Raw genomic sequence first — 24,001 nt, forward strand, 5'->3', positions numbered from 1 at the left:
TATTCGGTTTCACGTACATCTGAGGTAACTTTTGCAACCGACCTTTCTTAAGTAAAATGTTGCTGTCAGTGCACCTCTGGATTATATGCCATCTTGATGTATCAGTCCCTAACCCTCCACCTTTATCTGCTACTAAGAGAAACCTCAGTATGATAAATATAACCAAATTAATGCACGACATCCAAGCTAATCTAAAAACTTGCTTACCTCCTACCGCAGAACAACTCAATAACTGTCTGCGCTCATTACTTGACAAACATATCCCCAAATACCAAGTGCAGAGTATCAATTAAAAAGTGTTATCCATGGTACAGCAGCGTTGGGGACCAGCTTTGCACTGCTAAAAGAGACCGCCGTAAGGCTGAGAGGCTTTGGCTTTCCACCAGACTCACTATTCATAAGCAAATCTGTGAAGTCGCTAAGAAGAACGTCACACATATAATCCATGCAGCGAAATCAGCCCACTACACTGCTAAGATCATGGGAAGTTCCAGCTGCAAAGAGCTCTTCGAGATTACTAACAAGCTAATGTCAAGGAACAAATCAACACCACTTCCAACTACCTTCTCTCCAGTCTACCTTCAGGACATGTTTGCAAATGTTTTCAGTGACAAAGTACAAACCGTTAGAGATAAGCTTGACACCACAATTTCAATTGACTCGTAGTCACTATACAGTTGGGATACAGAATTTGAGCGGCAACCGTTAGCAGCATTTTAACATGTCTCAATCGTGATGAAGAGTGCACCAAAGTCATATGAACTTGATCCAATTTCAAAATCACTTATGCTTTAGTGCTTAGATCCAGTATTGTCTTCACTAACTGATGTTATTAATACCTCTCTCTCATCTGGGGAATTCCCATCATTTTTCAAAACTGCCATTATAAAGCCTCTGCTGAAGAAACCAACACTAGACCATAACGATTTAAAGAACTACCGCCCAGTTTCTAATATCTCCTTCATTTCAAAAATCTTAGAAAAGTTTGTTCTATCCCAGGTTGTATCTCATCTAAATTCAAACAGTCATTTTAGCAATGTACAATCTGCATATCGCCCTTGCCACAGTACTGAAACTACTCCTTTAAAAGTAGTCAATAACATTCTCTCTGCATTGGATATCGGAAAGATTACAGTCCTCACCCTCCTTGATTTGTCTGCAGCATTTGGCACAATAGACCATAATATTACTTCACCGTCTCCAGCATATATTTGGCATTCATGATACAGCCTTATTATGGTTCAAGTCCTACTTGGTCAACAGGACACAAATTGTATCTGCAAATGGAATACATTCCAACCCAGTTGATCTATGTTGTGGTGTTGCACAGTGGTCTGTTCTGGGACATGTTCTCTTCATTCTGTACACTCACTCGCTCTCGAGTGTCATATGTCATCATCCAGTGGCTCATCAATTGTACGCTGATGACAGGCAAATATACAAAACTAGCCACCCAACTGAAGTTGATGCTACTATTAAAGGTGTAGAGAGGTGCATTTCTGATGTGAAATCATAGATGACTTGTAACAAGCTGCAGATGAATGATGATAAAACTGAGGCCATTCTGATCACAAGATAAAGACTTTCTCATTCACATCTTTTACCTAAAACAATAAATATGTTGGCAACACCAACATTAAATTCACACAATCAGTACGAAACCTAGGTGTTACTCTGGACAGTACTCTTATATTGCACCAACATGTCATAAACATATGCAAGGCTGCATATCTTGAGCTGAGACGCATCAGCTCAATTCGCAAATATCTTTCAGTTGGTGCCACTAAAACACTTGTGTGTTCATTAGTACTTTCAACACTGGACTATTGTAACTCAATTATGTTTGATTCATCTCAATATCTACTCCTGAAACTTCAAAAGGTTCAAAACAGCTGCTTGGATCATACTTAGAGTACCACGATCAGAGTACACCTCCCCGCTGCTCGGTACCCTACACTGGCTATATATTCGATCCAGAATCAAACACAAAATTCGTTCTCTGTGCTACATTTCACTGTCGGACTCTAGTCCTACATACCTACCTGACCTCACTCATGTGTACACACCAGCAAGATACTTACGCTCCTCTTCTGACAATCGTATACTCATTATTCCCACTATGAAAACAAAGTCATATGGATAGCGTTTTTTTGCATACCAAGGCCAAGCATCGTAGAATGAATTGCCCACTGAACTTAGACACAAAGGCACAGTGATCACATTCAAGAGGGCTCTCAAAACTGACTTATTTCGCAGCAAGAACAAACTTAAAGACCTAATAATATTTCCTACCTGAAATATTCTCAGCATGTTTTTTTAAAATTTTTTTAAAATGTTTTTCTAATTTCATGTTGTTTGTTTTTGTAATAATATTATTATGTTTCTAATCTTATAGGTGTTTTCTAAAGTTGTAAAGCGCTTAGAGCTTCTAAAGATTAGGCGCTATACAAAGTCCTCATTGTATTTGTGTTGCAGTGTTCATCTTGTGTGCATGTTCTTACTGGTGTGTAAATCTGTATAGCTATATCGTTATGGATACGTACATGTCTTCTATCTTACATGCGGTATAATCTTCCTCATTACCATGTTGAAATCAGAAACAATATTTTATACGTCTATTGGCAGTGCGTATAAAGGGGCGTATTCTAATTAGTTGTTATATAACAGATATTATATGGGTTCCATGAAACTAAAATTACATGGATGCTGCATTAGTCCAGGTCATGTATATCGTACAGGTGAATGAGTCAGTCATTATGAAACAGACATAAAAATGATAACTTAGCAGGTCATTTATTTTGTTTTATCCATATATATAGACAGCCATACAACAATCACTTACTATATACAAATATTATTGTATATGCTAGTAAATTATGTCCAAAATAGAATCACATCGGCTAATCAGCCCAATTTAATAGAAATAACATACACGTTTGGTAGTACAAACAATATATTATCTGCGATCAAAATAAACTGCAGTTCTACATCGATTCATCTGTAACTTAATATATACTGGTACAACATAATACAATTTCTCTATCTTCACATACATTTACCCGTGCATACATACATCCATTCATACATAAATACATATATACATGCATACATACATACATACATACATATGTACGTACGTACATGCGTGCGTACGTGTGTGCTGCATGTTTGTGTACATACATACATACATACATATATACGTACTTACATACATACATACATACATATGCACATACATTCATATATACATACCTAAATACATACATACGTACGTACGTACGTGCGTGCATGTGTGCATGCGTGTTTGTGTACCTACATACATACATACATTCATAAATAAATACATGCATGCATACATACATACATACATACATACGTACATACATGATATACATATGCACATACATTCATATATACATACCTTAATACATACATACGTACGTACGTGCGTGCGTGCGTGTGTTTATGCGTGTTTGTGTACCTGCATACATACATACATACATACATGCATAGATGTTCACTATATACTTTGCAGAGATGACACTAAGCTGCAGCCTATATACAATAAAATAAAACTCGATAAAACGGTCAGCAAATCATTCTTCAATAATATTTACAATGTTTTCTCAATAATACTTTTATAATTCTATGGATATGAAGCTATTTAGGGATGCAAATTATATTGTTATAAATGAACGTTAGTAGTTTATATTAGTATTATTAATATTCGCCATCCCGAAAATGGTTATACAATTTGGGGATCAGGTGTTGTGCCCCCCCCCCCCCCCCACCGTATAATGTTGTCTCAGCATAGAGCTTTCGAACCAGACATGAATTCGATCGACTTATGAGTTTCCAGCACTGTTGGAGGGTTAGCCAATATCTCGTTAATCTCCACCTGGGGTGGACGGTTGACCGTTTCATCATTATGGAAGAGTCTGCTGAGAACACCGTCAACGTGTTCCGCCCAGCGATCCAGTATCGTCTACTTCTCGGCTAAGAGTGTGCTGCCATCGGAGCTCAAGAATGGTGCTGTGCCTGGCGTTATTTGTCCATACACATCTCGAATAGCACTATAAATCAAATTCATGTCGTGAAAGTCGGCAATGGCCTGAATATCATCAGCTTATCGGTTCAGTCAAGTTTACTGCACCTCCTCGGTGGATCCTGCTGAAGGTATCTTAATTTGGAGCAAAATTTGAGTCGATGTTGTAGGCACGATATAGACGATGCTTCTCCTCTAGCATGGACATCAATTATTCACTGCCCATAACTAAGTATCATAGCATTGCCCACATGATTTACTTACAATCTTATTGTGTCTGTTTTTAATTACAGGACAGTTGTGAAATGGAAGTTTAGACATAATTTCATATCACTGCTTAGTAGTTGGGGTTGGTTTGTGAAGATTGCTAAAACTTCGAAGGATAAGTCATTGATAAACATATGAAATATTTAGTACCAGGTGAACCCCGTGTGCACTACCAGTTTTTCCTTGCCTTCGAACACGCACTGAACAAAATAGTGATTGCATAATCATATAATATTCATAAAAAATATTAGTATACGATAGCTGTTCTAGACGATTACATATTACATGACAAACATTTAGTCTCCTGTTTCTTCACATTGTCACTAACAAGATATTGCTTCTGACCAGCTGACACTATTATGGTTGACCAACTGTCATCCTAGTCATAAGCAACACGATAACTGTTTGATGATTAGTCACGATGAAAACTTACAATGGTATCTGTGATAATGTGGCATCTCGTCTCAAAGGGGAAGATCCTACATAAGTCGTAAAACAACTTTAATAACCGTATAACCTCTCCATTGACAAATTTAAAGAGAATATGCGCATACCTTTCTTACTGCAGAAAACATAGTCTTTACGCTCAAAGTCTTTTGTTTATAGACCGCACTGAAGAAAGTGTTATGTGCAAAGTAAAGTTTCTCCAACATTGGCCTGCAAGTCAGTGATGCTGCCTTGCGCATAAACTCTGAATTAGCGAGTAAGCAGGGAGACGAGCTCCACGCAAAAGATTTTCAGGATTCTCATTTTGTCGTCTAATAAACCGAAGTCGGTTGGGGTTGAGACGCAGACATAGTTCCTGGAAGCCTTTCCCACGGTCTTCTTCGTCTAGGCCCTTAGAGGCCAGTTTGTTCTTCTGCGAGCACCGGAAGATGTCTACCGGCCAAACACAGCTTGAAAACGAAACTGCGGGTCAGAGAAAGTGTCAGCTGAAGCAGCACCTGAAGCACATCTATGGAGATAGGTCAGCTGAATGGCCAGCGGGCGGCTAGGCCATATACGTCGAAGCAATGATGGCACCCTGGGATTAAAGGAATGGCCATCCTAAGGTTTATGTAGTTCTGCCATGCGTCGAGCTTAGCCATTCTGGCCTTACACACGCTGCCTGCGTAATGTTTTTCACTTTGCATACAAAACCTTGCAATGAAGTATTTTCACTCTCATCAATATCTTTGTGAACAAACCTTCCATGTCCACTATGCATTGTCGACGTTTTAAAGTTAACTGAATAAGAACATTTTCCAGCAATATTTAGATCAACCCGCTTTCATCCCATTTCCCGATTTGTAAATAAAGTTACAAGCCACAATTCTACATTGTGATGGCATAGTTAGGCATGTGTCGGTGCTGTGAAAAAACAACCGCCCCATAAACGCCAGTTTTCTTCTGTGGTACCTCTGGCTTCTCTGCCTTGTTTATTGTATTTGCCTTATACATCGGCCACATCAAAACCAACTTCAAAATTCCACGTCCCCGATATATACATATTAGAATTTTCGCAGTCTTTTTTATGTCAATACTGGACACCACACATTATTTTCAATTCGCTCAGTCCACCCTCCATCAGTCCGCAGAGCTGCATGCTCGTTACAAATGAGTTGAAGACCAGGTTCTCGGAATGGGGAGAGGTCTTAAATATGTCTTCTAGTTTCTCCGAGTTTTCTGGAACGAGACGGCGAAGGTTAAAATTCTCGCCACGGAAACAGGTCTCCAAAAGACGTCAATAACTGTTTGGTAAAACATGTCATGCGGCACATTTATGCGATATGTTTCTAATATGCAGTAGGGATGAGCAGCATAGTTTCATGTCCGTGAGCCGCAATAAGTCTGCCCAAACCGTTTCTAGCAAGGAAGCTTCTGGGATAGCCTTGCAGCTCGGGCTAGCATATAAGCAAAGGAGTTGCTTTTGTGGCCCAATTTTCGTCTGTTCAATCAGATGAAAGAAGAACATGACTATCTCGCAGCCACTCCTAATATGCGTGGCTTTCCCGTGCTATATAGCAAATCCTGTATCGGTCGGGACCACTGGGTCATGCACAGCTTCATCCTGTATGTCCATGAGCGATTGTGTTAGAGTTCGTGGTTCTTACTATTGAACTTCCTTCAATCTGATAGCATGCACCCACATTTAATTAGTTATCATGCACTCACTAGTTGTTATGTCATGTAAAAAGCGAGTCCCATTTTTCAAAGCTGTCAATAGGGATGTTAGACTCCTTGATTAGTGTAGATCCACCAAGTGACCCTGTGCAAAATTCGAAATTCTCTTCGACAGTTCAGATGAAACCCGCAAGTCCAATTCCTATAGGTTTCGCTATAATTTCAAATTCACAATAACCATGTAGAAACGATATTTGCAGTTAAAACTTCCAACAGACCTTATTATGTCGTCCTATAGTACTGGCATGGCTCTGTTTATGAACATGGATCTAAAATGTAGTCCTGATCTTGTTTTTAAAAATCATCTTTATTGTGTGAATTCTCATCGACGACTTCGATTATTTTATCAATCAAATATCAAATGGTATTACCGCATTGAGAGCATTTTAAAACGGCATTACTAAGATTATATTAGTACCGAAAACTAAAACATAGATTTAACAGGCAAACTGCATTTAAACTGTATAAGACATATCTTACACCATTGATGGAATATAATAACTTCCAGGAATCTGCAAAAAAATTCAGCTATCTAGAGGGTTTCGACGAACGTGTATACCAGAATAAATAAATATGATCGTTACGATACAAAGTTAAAATATAATTATTAAATTACCTTGTTAAGTTTTTTAAAGTTTCAAGTAGGATTTCAGTTAAATAAAATAAAATGTATATGTCCAAAATGCCAAACGATGGTTTACATGTCGTATCATCGAATACGAAATAGACGTCAGACCCAAGTCCCCCCCCCCCATTCTATGTTAAAACCATGAGAACATTTATATTCAAGGCCTCTGGTGCCATATTGTGACAGGCGTACTGATGTTTCACACACAGACATGCACACACACACACATATATATAGATAGATATATACGTGTGTGTGTGTGTGTATTAATTACGGGCAGCAAACGTCTTATATATATGTATATTATAATTTTGATATGTCTTTATATGTAAATATATATATATATATATATATATATATATATATATATATATATATATATATATATATATATATATATATATATATAATATGAATTTTAGACCTTTACACTGTCATCTCTACAGATGAGAAGTTGTAACGTTCTTCATCGTGTGTTGCGCCTCTTGATTTTTTGTAACTAAAACGTTGTACCTGCAGTGTATAAATTCTTACTTATTCAGCTAGGACAAAGAAATACAAACTGCTTTACATTTCTGATAAGGAAATTAAAACAAATATTTGATACAAAATCTTTCTCTTCTAGCTGAAGTTAGCTATCTTATTTGCACGATAACAAAGACACACGCGGTGACGCATCAATATGTTGGCCTAGATTTGTTTTAAGATAAGGTTAAATATTTTTTTTTAAATGTCCAAAACATAATGTACAGATTAGGCCAAAACAATCTTGTTGCTCTCTTCAGTCACGTACGTTTACTTGATCAGATAATAAAAAAGGTTCAAAAGCTTTTTCTACATAGCATTTGACCTGGACGCATCATTCCCCAAAGATAAGTCTGTGCGTGATTGTAAGTATTATTCGTATGATGCGCGCATAACCAAAGCACGTGGGAGAATGGAATTATAAGTTCAGGATACAAGTAGATATGTCCTACCTTCTGAAGCATTTATCAAAGTTGAAGGTAGACTAACAAAAGCAAGTGATGCGACATACGGAATTGGTGACCGAGTGGGTTTTGTTAATAATGGCATAATGGCGTTATTTAACAGAGCTACATGCTATATTGATGCAAAGGATATTTAATCATGTCTTGAAAATGTCGATGTTGCCACGACTCTACGTGGTCTTGCAAAATACTCTGACGACTACATAAGATCGGCTGGTCCAACAATGATGTTTGAAAAATAAACATCTGAAGTAGTAAGGTGGGGTACATTAGCGACAATGGGAATTAGCATTACAGAGACCCATGGGTCAGATTAGCGACAATGGAAATTTAACATGGCGAAAAATCGTGGGTCAGATTAGCGACAAGGGAAATTAACATGGGGATAAATCGTGGGTCACTCTAGCGACAAGGGGAATTTAACATGGAACTATAGTGTGGGTCTGTCTAGCGACAAGGGGAAATTAACATGGGGAATAGAGTTTGGGTCTGTCTAGGGACAAGGGGAATTGAACATATGGAAATTGAACATGGTGGGTCTGTATAGCGTGAAGGGGAATTGAACATGGTGGGATTGTCTAGGGACAATGATGGTAGAGGGTCAAACACAACAGAGACAGAAACATACATACACTAGTACAAGCGTGAGATTTATATATAAAGCATTACCAAGACCTGAAATGTTGCTGGGGTGTTCAAAAATTTGCATAATTGTAATGATGCTATAAATAGCTATAATCAAGGAAATGCTCAACGACATAATGGATGTGACAAAAAGTAACGCTAAAATGACGAAATTGTCCCAGAATTTAAAGGAAAATAAACATATCCCCGAAAATTAAGTTACAATGGTTTAGACTAAAATGGATAAAATTAGTAACTACTTACAATATCAACTTCTGTGACGATCGTGAATAAATACCTATGTATCTATAATCAGCTGAAATTCCTATGAAATCCCACTATCTATTTATAGCTCCAACTTGTGGGTTTTTCCTTTGGAAAATCCCACTATCTTTTTATAGCCTCAGCTTGAGTGACGTTCCTGTTTATGAATTCTAGTATATATGTATAGCTACAAAATGTGGAAATCCCCAAGTCGATATTTATAGTCTCAAAATTTCCAGCGTCAGTGACGTCACTGTACTGAACACTAGGGGATAAATGTCAGCAGTGTTGCAAGTGGCTGACCTGAATACACGCTACTGCAGGTAGGTAGGTAGAGTGTATCTGATAGGGATAAAGTGAGTTTTTATAGGGACAAACAGAGACCAATACACACACACACACACACACACACACACAACGTACGCGCGCAGACATACGCACACACACACACACACACACACACACACACAGAGGGAAGAGGAAAAAACAAACCTCCAAATATACTATCAATAGAAAGGGAGATAACACAAACCCCAAATAAACTATCAACACAAACGTACCCGAACGCATACAAACCCCAATTATACTATTCACACAACGTCGCTAACGCATACAAACCCCAAATATGCTATCCACACTCGGGAGGAAGAAGAAAAAACAACCAAATATACGATCTACACAACGTACGCGAAAACACACACACACACACACACACACACACACACACATACACACACACACGCACACACAGAGGGAAGAGGGAAAAACAAACCCCAACTATACTATCAACACAGAAGGGAGACAATACAAACCCCAAATAAACTAACCACACAAACGTACGCGAACGCATACAAACCACAAATATACTATCAACACAGAAGGGAGATAATACAAACCCCAAATAAACTATCCACACAAACGTACGCGAACGCATACAAACCCCAAATATACTATTCACACAACGTCGCTAACGCATACAAACCCCAAATATGCTATCCACACTCGGGAGGAAGACGAAAAAACAACCAAATATACGATCTACACAACGTACGCGAACACACACACACACACACACACACACACACACACACACACACACACACACACACACACACACACACGCACACACAGAGGGAATAGGGAAAAACAAACCCCAACTATACTATCAACACAGAAGGGAGATAATACAAACCCCAAATAAACTATCCACACAAACGTACGCGAACGCATACAAACCACAAATATACTATCAACACAGAAGGGAGATAATACAAACCCCAAACAAACTATCCACACAAACGTACGCGAACGCATACAAACCCCAAATATACTATCAACACAGAAGGGAGATAATGCAAACCCCAAATAAACTATCCACACAAACGTACGCGAACGCATACAAACCCCAAATATGCTATCCACACTCGGGAGGAAGAAGAAAGAAACAACCAAATATACGATCTACACAACGTACACGAACAAACACACACACACACACATACACACATACACAGAGGGAAGAGGAAAAAACAAACCCCAAATATACTATCAACACAGAAGGGAGATAATACAAACCCCAAATAAACTATCCACACAAACGTACGCGAACGCATACAAACCACAAATATACTATCAACACAGAAGGGAGATAATACAAACCCCAAATAAACTATCCACACAAACGTACGCGAACGCATACAAACCCCAAATATACTATCAACACAGAAGGGAGATAATAAAACCCCAAATAAACTATCCACACAAACGTACGCGAACGCATACAAACCCCAAGTATGCTATCCACACTCGGGAGGACGAAGAAGAAAACAACCAAATATACGATCTACACAACGTACACGCACAAACACACACACACATACACACATACACAGAGGGAAGAGTCAAAAACAAACCCCAAATATACTATCAACACAGAAGGGAGATAATACAAACCCCAAATAAACTATCCACACAAACGTACGCGAACGCATACAAACCCCAAATATACTATTCACACAACGTCGCTAACGCATACAAACCCAAAATATGCTATCCACACTCGGGAGGAAGAAGAAAAAAACAACCAAATATACGATCTACACAACGTACGCGACAAACACAAACACACTGATACACACACACAGAGGGAAGAGTCAAAAACAAACCCCAAATATACTATCAACACAGAAGGGAGATAATACAAACCCCAAATAATCTATCAACACAAACGTACGCGAACGCATACAAACCCCAAATATTCTATTCACACAACGTCGCTAACGCATACAAACCCCAAATATGCTATCCACACTCGGGAGAAAGAAGAAAAAACAACCAAATATACGATCTACACAACGTACGCGAACACACATACACACACCTCACACACACACACGCACACACAGAGGGAAGAGGAAAAAACAAACCGCAAATATACTATCAACACAGAAGGGAGATAATACAAACCCCAAATAAACTATCCACACAAACGTACGCGAACGCATACAAACCACAAATATACTATCAACACAGAAGGGAGATAATACAAACCCCAAATAAACTATCCACACAAACGTACGCGAACGCATACAAACCCCAAATATGCTATTCACACTCGGCAGGAAGAAGAAAAAAACAACCAAATATACGATCTACACAACGTACGTGAACAAACACACACACACACATACACACACACAGAGGGAAGAGGCAAATACAAACCCCAAATATACTATCAACACAGAAGGGAGATAACACAAACCCCAAATAAACTATCCACACAAACGTACGCGAACGCATATAAACCCCAAATATACTATTCACACAACGTCGCTAACGCATACAAACCCAAAATATGCTATCCACACTCGGGAGGAAGAAGAAAAAAACAACCAAATATACGATCTACACAACGTACGCGACAAAGACACACACACACATATACACACACAGAGGGAAGAGTCAAAAACAAACCCCAAATATACTATCAACACAGAAGGGAGATAATACAAACCCCAAATAAACTATCAACACAAACGTACGCAAACGCATACAAACCCCAAATATTCTATTCACACAACGTCGCTAACGCATACAAACCCCAAATATGCTATCCACACTCGGGAGGAAGAAGAAAAAACAACCAAATATACGATCTACACAACGTACGCGAAAACACACACACACACACACACACACACACACACACACACACACACACACACACACACACACACACACACACGCACACACAGAGGGAAGAGGAAAAAACAAACCGCAAATATACTATCAACACAGAAGGGAGATAATACAAACCCCAAATAAACTATCCACACAAACGTACGCGACCGCATACAAACCACAAATATACTATCAACACAGAAGGGAGATAATACAAACCCCAAATAAACTATCCACACAAACGTACGCGAACGCATACAAACCCCAAATATACTATCAACACATAAGGGAGATAATACAAACCCCAAATAAACTATCCACACAAACGTACTCGAACGCATACAAACCCCAAATATGCTATTCACACTCGGGAGGAAGAAGAAAAAAACAACCAAATATACGATGTACACAACGTACGCGAACAAACACACACACACACATACACACACACAGAGGGACGAGGCAAATACAAACCCCAAATATACTATCAACACAGAAGGGAGATAATACAAACTCCAAATAAACTATCCACACAAACGTACGCGAACGCATACAAACCCCAAATATACTATCAACACAGAGTGAAGAAGAAAAAGTTTTTTGAAAGCACCTAAGCCCTCACCTGCAATGACCAACTCTGCCAAACACCTACACCCCACCCCCACTCCCAACACTACAAAACCCATTTAACCCGTAATTTTATGGCATCAGTGTGTGATTTAGGAAACATCAAGACACAAAATGATGGATGAATAGACTGACTATTGTTTACCGACTTGCATGCCTAAAGAGCGTGCGTGAAGGAAAACATCCTTCCATTTCAATTCTAACTAAAACATGATCCAGAGGGATAGAGAGAGGTGAAAGAGCACAATTTCATAAAGTGTGAGTAAAAGCAAAACACGCCATCCTTATTATACAATGTCAAGACCAAGAGACACTTACGTTTTCTTTCTGGTCTATTCTCTTTTAGCAGGTAGTATGAAATTTCACATCAGGGCCAACGCATCGGCTCACATTGTCAATTTTTCCATTTCCATGTCTTTACTGGCACAAGTTCTTCATCATCTTCAATTTCTTCTTCTTCTGAATCCCTCTTCTCTGTTTCGTCTTGTTTTTGTTTCTTCTCTTTTCTCGTAGGGCACTCTGAATTCCAGTGTCCTTTCTCCTGACAACGATATTAGGTATCTTGACTTTTGTCTCTCTTTCTTAGACGAAGCAGGTATTCTGGAGACAAATACCCATTTACCTTTGCAGATATAGCAAACTTCATTAGCACTTACACACTTTCGTATGACTCTCATCAAATCAACGATCAAAAGAGTAAGTTTTGTTGCCACTTTCGCATGTGAATTATGCTTTCGTATGACTTTTAGCAAATATTTGACCAGCAGGTCGATCTGTGCTGACTCTTCCATCTTCTTGATCGTTTGAGAGCGGAATGAATACTCTGACGCTAAGACACTCTCCTTATATACAGGGACCTGCTGCGTATGAAACCTAGTCAAATGTAGTTTTGCAATAAGATGAAACGATTTCATTGAGGAAGTAAAAAGCAATGATGTACCGTATCGCCTCACACAAAACCTGAAGTGTTAGGTCAAATCCGTGTCAGCGATTTCGAAGACGACATAACTGAGCTTTAATCAATGCTCTCCAATTATGCCACAAAACCACGAGTCCTGATTCACGTCAAAAGAAATTTCGTTCGGTCCATAAAAGATAGTATCATATCTGAGAAACGCAAAAAGGAACTTCCAGAAAACTGAGAAAGACGGCTTACACCTACAACGTAAATGTATGAGTTCAAGTAGTGCGTAAAACTTAGTCAAATTAAATTTTTATAGTCAAGACGAAACGATCTCTTTTCGAACAAGAAAGCAGACACCAAGCGACAATGGCGATCCGTGTCACACAACACTTTTCAAAATGTATATTATCAGAGGTTTGTTCTAGCGATCTGCACGGTTAAATTAAATGTTGATGTATTTTGCAATAAGACGGACACAATTTCCATGGGATCGCCCATGGTACGAATGTTCGTGCATTAGTTTAATTTTTAAAAATATTTTTTTTGTATAAATCGCCTATAGGATAGACCCAGTAAAGCATGGCCATTCTCGTCACTGTCTGAATAGCTACTCAAGTCAATTCGAAGCGAGCGCGGTAAGAAAATAAGTATAGCCAATGAAATGGCTTACAACGGGTGATGCATTGTTTTGTTCTAGGACTGTGTGGCATAATAATCCCTATGTTCTTGCGTTGTTACCATTACAGTGCAGACAGACTGAAATGTGAACTTACAAGCCCTCTTTGTGTGTGTTGTACCATTTCCTCTTACCACATCAAAATACTGAGCGTCACATTATTGGTTAGCGTTTTCAAACTGACCATTTTTTTTATATCTCACTTAAACATTTCGACATAAACACTCACACTCACATCGGTAGAGTCAGAACAGACGTGTTACAGTATTGAGGGGCATGCTATCTTTTCGTTTTCAAACTAATAAATTTGGGGCTTGTATGAAGTAAAGAACCGAAAGTACAGTGAAACTCAAAGATGATGACCCAATCTGTCTGTCTATTGATGCGTGTATTTACTTAAGAAGAAATATGACCTCTAAAACACAAAGAGATACGGCAAGCATGATTAGATCAAACACAACGATGTTTTCCTTCACGCCCGTGTAATTTAGAGTTTCAATCGTCTTTGAAGACAAACTTGTTCTCCTTTTGTAGGGCTTGAAATAATAAAAGAAACTGAAAAATCTTAAGCACTTTGCTATAGATAATTTCATCAACAGACTAAACAACATAAATACCGTTACAACAATAGAAAGCCTTAAATCTTCTATCAAAAAGAAATGCATGAAAACAATTAAAGATTAACGATAACTAACCAATGAAACCGAATTTAACAAAGGCAATGACATGTGAAGAAATGCCTCTCACTTTGGAAAGGTAGGCGAATGTACTCTGTCATGCACCATCAACTTGAAAAAAATTATAAACAGAGAGAAACCTGAATTCAAAATTCAGTTGTTTCTTTTTCTTCAAAATTGTTTCGTTTCTTTTTTCTTTTTTTGGAACAAATCTAAGCACTAATATAGAGTGGAAAAGGTAAAATGCACATACAAGCTTTCATATTTCTGAAAAAATGAGGGGATATTCCTAACGTTCATAACCACCTATATATGCTTGGACTTGTCTGTGACTTATCCACAAAACAAGATGTACATATTTCTGGTCAAGCTGCAAGTGTGTGCGTGTTTTTGAAAATGGTAAAAATGGGATATACAATTTTCTCGTGACACTTATAAAGTGAAGAGTCTGTGCAAGTGTCCAAAGCCAAAGTCATATAAGTTTTGTATTTTGTACGGCTTGTAAAGATTTCCACTTTAGAAAATGTGAAGTATCACAAGTTATTATCACAAACAGAAGTGGAACATAGGGGCTTGCAAGAAAGAAAATAACCCAGACAGGTGGTGTCATCAAGAGTGCTAGAGACGGTACCCGAACTTGCTTGCTTGCTTACTTGAATTAAAGTGATTTTCGCTCTAATGGAGCATGTATCACTGGTTTAATAACGCACCGCGTGATTTTTAATTACTCCTGGGGAAGGAAAGAGAGCCTCATCCCCCAGGCTTTTATGTACTCACAGACTACTTTTACATTTAGCCAATCAGGTGTAGGACTAACTAGTCCTTAACAACCTGACTGAAAGGCTTTAAACATGAGTGGGAATTGTCTCACCACACACTCATTTTTCTGTCCGAGCGTGGTAAAGGAGGAAAAAGGTGCTCAGCAAGACAGCCATGGATGTTAAGTACTCACCAAAACGCTAGCCCGTACTTATTTCAAATCAAGTCGTGTCACCAAAAAAGACGACGTGTACGACATCAAAGGCATTGTCAAACGCAGAATGCCTCAGTGCTAACTGGCTAGGTCTGCATTTCTTGCTCCCGCTGCTGTTGCTGCTGTTGCGTTAACTTATCTTCTTACGAAGATGTGCTCAAGATTAGCCAAGTTGTACGAAGCCTATGTGAATTTGCATAGGGTCATGACAAGTCTGATACCGAGACCTGAAGAGATAGACAATATCATAATGTTGAAATTCACCGAAGACCTGAAAGAAGAGCTCTTCAAGGATGAATTCAAGAAGGAGAAAGAAGAATGGATGGAGAAGTACAGTCTTCATAAACGGCAGAGAGAGCAGCAACAGCAGCAGCATGAACCTGACAGAGGCTTTGTCGATTGTCGTATCGACACCAAAGAGTTCTTCTTCTCTTTTCCGAAGAAGCAGACCTTATCCTGTGAGAAAGCCTGTCGTCAGAGGAGGCCGACATCTTATAACCTAAGCGATCGCCATAGCTTCAAGTTCCCAAAAAAATTTCAGGGCTACTCCATACTCTCGAAAAGAAATAACATTCCATTGAATAGGATATGTTAGTCAGTTAGAAGAAAAAATACAGAAGTGAGTCTATCAGCACATGATTTCTTTATCTTGGTTAGAAAGTGTGACTCTAAGTTGTTCGTTTCCGTCGCTTATCAAAATTTTAAAAATAGTAATGTTCTGTAAAAAGTGAGTGAGTGTTTCTTTTAGGTCTGTGCGTTTTTTTTTTTTTTTGTTTTTTTTGTTGGTGATAATATGGATAATGTAAGTTCGGGTACAACGAAATTTAAAGAATTAGGCCCAGAACTCGGTGTGGAGGGAAGAAATATACGCAACAGCAGCGGGAGCAAGAAATGCAGACCTAGCCAGTTAGCACTGAGGCATTCTGCGTTTGACAATGCCTTTGATGTTGTACACGTCTTCTTTTTTGGTGACACGACTTGATTTGAAATAAGTACGGGCTAGCGTTTTGGTGAGTACTCAACATCCATGGCTGTCTTGCTGAGCACCTTTTTCCTCCTTTACCACGCTCGGACAGAAAAATGAGTGTGTGGTGAGACAATTCCCACTCATGTTTAAAGCCTTTCAGTCAGGTTGTTAAGGACTAGTTAGTCCTACACCTGATTGGCTAAATTTAAAAGTAGTCTGTGAGTACATAAAAGCCTGGGGGATGAGGCTCTCTTTCCTTCCCCAGGAGTAATTAAAAATCACGCGGTGCGTTATTAAACCAGTGATACATGCTCCATTAGAGCGAAAATCACTTTAATTCAAGTAAGCAAGCAAGCAAGTTCGGGTACCGTCTCTAGCACTCTTGATGACACCACCTGTCTGGGTTATTTTCTTTCTTGCAAGCCCCTATGTTCCACTTCTGTTTGTGATAATAACTTGTGATACTTCACATTTTCTAAAGTGGAAATCTTTACAAGCCGTACAAAATACAAAACTTATATGACTTTGGCTTTTGATACTTGCACAGACTCTTCACCTTGTAAGTGTCACGAGAAAATTGTATATCCCATTTTTACCATTTTCAAAAACACGCACACACTTGCAGCTTGACCAGAAATATGTACATCTTGTTTTGTGGATAAGTCACAGACAAGTCCAAGCATATATAGGTGGTTATGAACGTTAGGAATATCCCCTCATTTTTTCAGAAATATCAAAGCTTGTATGTGCATTTTCCCTTTTCCACTCTATATTAGTGCTTAGATTTGTTCCAAAAAAAAAAAAGAAAAAAGAAACGAAACAATTTTGAAGAAAAAGAAACAACTGAATTTTGAATTCAGGTTTCTCTCTGTTTATAATTTTTTTCAAGTTGATGGTGCATGACAGAGTACATTCGCCTACCTTTCCAAAGTGAGAGGCATTTCTTCACATGTCATTGCCTTTGTTAAATTCGGTTTCATTGGTTAGTTATCGTTAATCTTTAATTGTTTTCATGCATTTCTTTTTGATAGAAGATTTAAGGCTTTCTATTGTTGTAACGGTATTTATGTTGTTTAGTCTGTTGATGAAATTATCTATAGCAAAGTGCTTAAGATTTTTCAGTTTCTTTTATTATTTCAAGACCTACAAAAGGAGACCAAGTTTGTCTTCAAAGACGATTGAAACTCTAAATTACACGGGCGTGAAGGAAAACATCGTTGTGTTTGATCTAATCATGCTTGCCGTATCTCTTTGTTTTTTAGAGGTCATATTTCTTCTTAAGTAAATACACGTATCAATAGACAGACAGATTGGGTCATCATCTTTGAGTTTCACTGTACTTTCGGTTCTTTACTTCATACAAGCCCCAAATTTATTAGTTTGAAAACGAAAAGATAACATGCCCCTCAATACTGTAACACGTCTGTTCTGACTCTACCGATGTGAGTGTGAGTGTTTATGTCGAAATGTTTAAGTGAGATATAAAAAAAATGGTCAGTTTGAAAACGCTAACCAATAATGTGATGCTCAGTATTTTGATGTGGTAAGAGGAAATGGTACAACACACACAAAGAGGGCTTGTAAGTTCACATTTCAGTCTGTCTGCACTGTAATGGTAACAACGCAAGAACATAGGGATTATTATGCTACACAGTCCTAGAACAAAACAATGCATCACCCGTTGTAAGCCATTTCATTGGCTATACTTATTTTCTTACCGCGTTCGCTTCGAATTGACTTGAGTAGCTATTCAGACAGTGACGAGAATGGCCATGCTTTACTGGGTCTATCCTATAGGCGATTTATATAAAAAAAATATTTTTAAAAATTAAACTAATGCACGAACATTCGTACCATGGGCGATCCCATGGAAATTGTGTCCGTCTTATTGCAAACTACATCAACATTTAATTTAACCGTGCAGATCGCTAGAACAAACCTCTGATAATATACGTTTTGAAAAGTGTTGTGTGACACGGATCGCCATTGTCGCTTGGTGTCTGCTTTCTTGTTCGAAAAGAGATCGTTTCGTCTTGACTATAAAAATTTAATTTGACTAAGTTTTACGCACTACTTGAACTCATACATTTACGTTGTAGGTGTAAGCCGTCTTTCTCAGTTTTCTGGAAGTTCCTTTTTGCGTTTCTCAGATATGACACTATTTTAATGGACCGAACGAAATTTCTTTTGACGTGAATCAGGACTCGTGGTTTTGTGGCATAATTGTAGAGCATTGATTAAAGCTCAGTTATGTCGTCTTCGAAATCGCTGACACGGATTTGAACTAACACTTCAGGTTTTGTGTGAGGCGATACGGTACATCATTGCTTTTTACTTCCTCAATGAAATCGTTTCATCTTATTGCAAAATTACATTTGACTAGGTTTCATACGCAGCAGGTCCCTGTATATAAGGAGAGTGTCTTAGCGTCAGAGTATTCATTCCGCTCTCAAACGATCAAGAAGATGGAAGAGTCAGCACAGATCGACCTGCTGGTCAAATATTTGCTAAAAGTCATACGAAAGCATAATTCACATGCGAAAGTGGCAACAAAACTTACTCTTTTGATCGTTGATTTGATGAGAGTCATACGAAAGTGTGTAAGTGCTAATGAAGTTTGCTATATCTGCAAAGGTAAATGGGTATTTGTCTCCAGAATACCTGCTTCGTCTAAGAAAGAGAGACAAAAGTCAAGATACCTAATATCGTTGTCAGGAGAAAGGACACTGGAATTCAGAGTGCCCTACGAGAAAAGAGAAGAAACAAAAACAAGACGAAACAGAGAAGAGGGATTCAGAAGAAGAAGAAATTGAAGATGATGAAGAACTTGTGCCAGTAAAGACATGGAAATGGAAAAATTGACAATGTGAGCCGATGCGTTGGCCCTGATGTGAAATTTCATACTACCTGCTAAAAGAGAATAGACCAGAAAGAAAACGTAAGTGTCTCTTGGTCTTGACATTGTATAATAAGGATGGCGTGTTTTGCTTTTACTCACACTTTATGAAATTGTGCTCTTTCACCTCTCTCTATCCCTCTGGATCATGTTTTAGTTAGAATTGAAATGGAAGGATGTTTTCCTTCACGCACGCTCTTTAGGCATGCAAGTCGGTAAACAATAGTCAGTCTATTCATCCATCATTTTGTGTCTTGATGTTTCCTAAATCACACACTGATGCCATAAAATTACGGGTTAAATGGGTTTTGCAGTGTTGGGAGTGGGGGTGGGGTGTAGGTGTTTGGCAGAGTTGGTCATTGCAGGTGAGGGCTTAGGTGCTTTCAAAAAACTTTTTCTTCTTCACTCTGTGTTGATAGTATATTTGGGGTTTGTATGCGTTCGCGTACGTTTGTGTGGATAGTTTATTTGGAGTTTGTATTATCTCCCTTCTGTGTTGATAGTATATTTGGGGTTTGTATTTGCCTCGTCCCTCTGTGTGTGTGTATGTGTGTGTGTGTGTTTGTTCGCGTACGTTGTGTACATCGTATATTTGGTTGTTTTTTTCTTCTTCCTCCCGAGTGTGGATTGCATATTTGGGGTTTGTATGCGTTCGCGTACGTTTGTGTGGATAGTTTATTTGGGGTTTGTATTATCTCCCTTCTGTGTTGATAGTATATTTGGGGTTTGTATGCGTTCGCGTACGTTTGTGTGGATAGTTTATTTGGGGTTTGTATTATCTCCCTTCTGTGTTGATAGTATATTTGGGGTTTGTTTATTCCTCTTCCCTCTGTGTGTGCGTGTGTGTGTGTTTGTGTGTTCGCGTACGTTGTGTAGATCGTATATTTGGTTATTTTTTCTTCTTCCTCCCGAGTGTGGATAGCATATTTGGGGTTTGTATGCGTTAGCAACGTTGTGTGAATAGTATATTTGGGGTTTGTATGCGTTCGCGTACGTTTGTGTGGATAGTTTATTTGGGGTTTGTATTATCTCCCTTCCGTGTTGATAATATATTTGGGGTTTGTTTTTGCATCTTCCCTCTGTGTGTGTTTATGTTTGTGTGTGTGCTTGTTCGCGTACGTTGTGTAGATCGTATATTTGGTTGTTTTTTTTCTTCTTCCTCCCGAGTGTGGATAGCATATTTGGGGTTTGCATGCGTTAGCGACGTTGTGTGAATAGTATATTTGGGGTTTGTATGCGTTCGCGTACGTTTGTGTGGATAGTTTATTTGGGGTTTGTATTATCTCCCTTCTGTGTTGATGGTATATTTGGGGTTTGTTTTTGACTCTTCCCTCTGTGTATGTGTGTATGTGTGTGTGTGTGTTTGTTCGTGTACGTTGTGTAGATCGTATATTTGGTTGTTTTTTTCTTCTTCCTCCCGAGTGTGGATAGCATATTTGGGGTTTGTATGCGTTAGCGACGTTGTGTGAATAGTATATTTGGGGTTTGTATGCGTTCGCGTACGTTTGTGTGGATAGTTTATTTGGGGTTTGTATTATCTCCCTTCTGTGTTGATAGTATATTTGGGGTTTGTTTTTCACTCTTCCCTCTGTGTGTGTGTGTATGTGTGTGTGTGTGTGTTTGTTCGCGTACGTTGTGTAGATCGTATATTTGGTTGTTTTTTTCTTCTTCCTCCCGAGTGTGGATAGCATATTTGGGGTTTGTATGCGTTCGCGTACGTTTCTGTGGATAGTTTATTTGGGGTTTGTATTATCTCCCTTCTGTGTTGATAGTATATTTGTGGTTTGTATGCGTTCGCGTACGTTTGTGTGGATAGTTTATTTGGGGTTTGTATTATCTCCCTTCTGTGTTGATAGCATATTTGGGGTTTGTTTTTTCCTCTTCCCTCTGTGTGTGTGTGTGTGTGTGTGTGTGTTTGTGTTTGTGTGTGTGTGTGTGTGTGTGTGTGTGTGTGTGTGTGTGTTCGCGTACGTTGTATAGATCGTATATTTGGTTGTTTTTTTCTTCTTCCTCCCGAGTGTGGATAGCATATTTGGGGTTTGTATGCGTTAGCGACATTGTGTGAATAGTATATTTGGGGTTTGTATGCGTTCGCGTACGTTTGTGTTGATAGTTTATTTGGGGTTTGTGTTATCTCCCTTCTGTATTGATAGTATATTTGTGGTTTGTTTTTTCCTCTTCCCTCTGTGTGTGTGTGTGTGTGTGTGTGTGTGTGTGTGTGTGTGTGTATGTCTGCGCGCGTACGTTGTGTGTGTGTGTGTGTGTGTATTGGTCTCTGTTTGTCCCTATAAAAACTCACTTTATCCCTATCAGATACACTCTACCTACCTACCTGCAGTAGCGTGTATTCAGGTCAGCCACTTGCAACACTGCTGACATTTATCCCCTAGTGTTCAGTACAGTGACGTCACTGACGCTGGAAATTTTGAGACTATAAATATCGACTTGGGGATTTCCACATTTTGTAGCTATACATATATACTAGAATTCATAAACAGGAACGTCACTCAAGCTGAGGCTATAAAAAGATAGTGGGATTTTCCAAATAAAAAACCCACAAGTTGGAGCTATAAATAGATAGTGGGATTTCATAGGAATTTCAGCTGATTATAGATACATAGGTATTTATTCACGATCGTCACAGAAGTTGATATTGTAAGTAGTTACTAATTTTATCCATTTTAGTCTAAACCATTGTAACTTAATTTTCGGGGATATGTTTATTTTCCTTTAAATTCTGGGACAATTTCGTCATTTTAGCGTTACTTTTTGTCACATCCATTATGTCGTTGAGCATTTCCTTGATTATAGCTATTTATAGCATCATTACAATTATGCAAATTTTTGAACACCCCAGCAAGATTTCAGGTCTTGGTAATGCTTTATATATAAATCTCACGCTTGTACTAGTGTATGTATGTTTCTGTCTCTGTTGTGTTTGACCCTCTACCATCATTGTCCCTAGACAATCCCACCATGTTCAATTCCCCTTCACGCTATACAGACCCACTATGTTCAATTTCCATATGTTCAATTCCCCTTGTCCCTAGACAGACCCAAACTCTATTCCCCATGTTCAATTCCCCTTGTCCCTAGACAAGCCCAAACTCTATTCCCATGTTCAATTCCCCTTGTCCCTAGACAAGCCCAAACTCTATTCCCCATGTTAATTTCCCCTTGTCGCTAGACAGACCCACACTATAGTTCCATGTTAAATTCCCCTTGTCGCTAGAGTGACCCACGATTTATTTCCATGTTAATTTCCCTTGTCGCTAATCTGACCCACGATTTTTCGCCATGTTACTACTATCTGATCACCCAGAAAAATGAAACGTAAAATTGAATGCAGCTGGAAACGAAGTTGCATCAATGAATGACGATTACAACATGGTGTTTGTTGCATTCCGAGCAATGTTAAACAAGAATGAAGAGTCGCTAGACAGACCCACACTATAGTTCCATGTTATATTCCCCTTGTCGCTAGAGTGACCCACGATTTATTCCCATGTTAATTTCCCTTGTCGCTAATCTGACCCACGATTTTTCGCCATGTTACTACTATCTGATCACCCAGAAAAATGAAACGTAAAATTGAATGCAGCTGGAAACGAAGTTGCATCAATGAATGACGATTACAACATGGTGTTTGTTGCATTCCGAGCAATGTTAAACAAGAATGAAGAGTTTTCATGTGCGATTCTACGGTCGCAAATTTTTGGAGTTTGCAAAGATGTTAGAAAGGTTATATTCGGCGCTAAACAAACATTAGCACTTGTTAGAAAACAGAATGACAATGATGCAATATGGCATTCTGCTGGAGTTGATGATGGTAAAGTAACACTAACAAAACTGTCACTGTGGATGCCAGTAATAACTCCATCGCGTGCTGAAGAACAGCGAGTACTTTTTTATGAATACAGGTGGTAAATTGATGTTATCATGGATTACAATATCCACATATAGTTCTTCCGTTAATGCCGTCGATTTGTTCACGTGTCAAATATCGTCACAAGAGGGTGTGTCCGCACCACGAAATATATTCGTTGCCCTTCAGGCAAACCACAGAGTAAACAGACAAGAAAGAAATCCAGTGGTATTTGACCCATCGATTAATCTCGTAT

The 24,001-nt window shown here is 38.7% G+C and overlaps 1 long non-coding RNA gene across 1 annotated transcript in view; it reads right to left on the minus strand.

Annotated features, from left to right (window-relative positions):
* LOC149788826 (uncharacterized) overlaps nt 1-24,001 on the minus strand; it is a 58,438-nt gene that overhangs the window by 25,950 nt on the left and 8,487 nt on the right. The gene's annotated exons all lie outside the window — the stretch shown is intronic.

Source organism: Sinohyriopsis cumingii, chromosome 11 (assembly GCF_028554795.1).
Source record: "Sinohyriopsis cumingii isolate HCF-2022 chromosome 11, ASM2855479v2, whole genome shotgun sequence".
NCBI classification, from domain to species: domain Eukaryota; kingdom Metazoa; phylum Mollusca; class Bivalvia; order Unionida; family Unionidae; genus Sinohyriopsis; species Sinohyriopsis cumingii.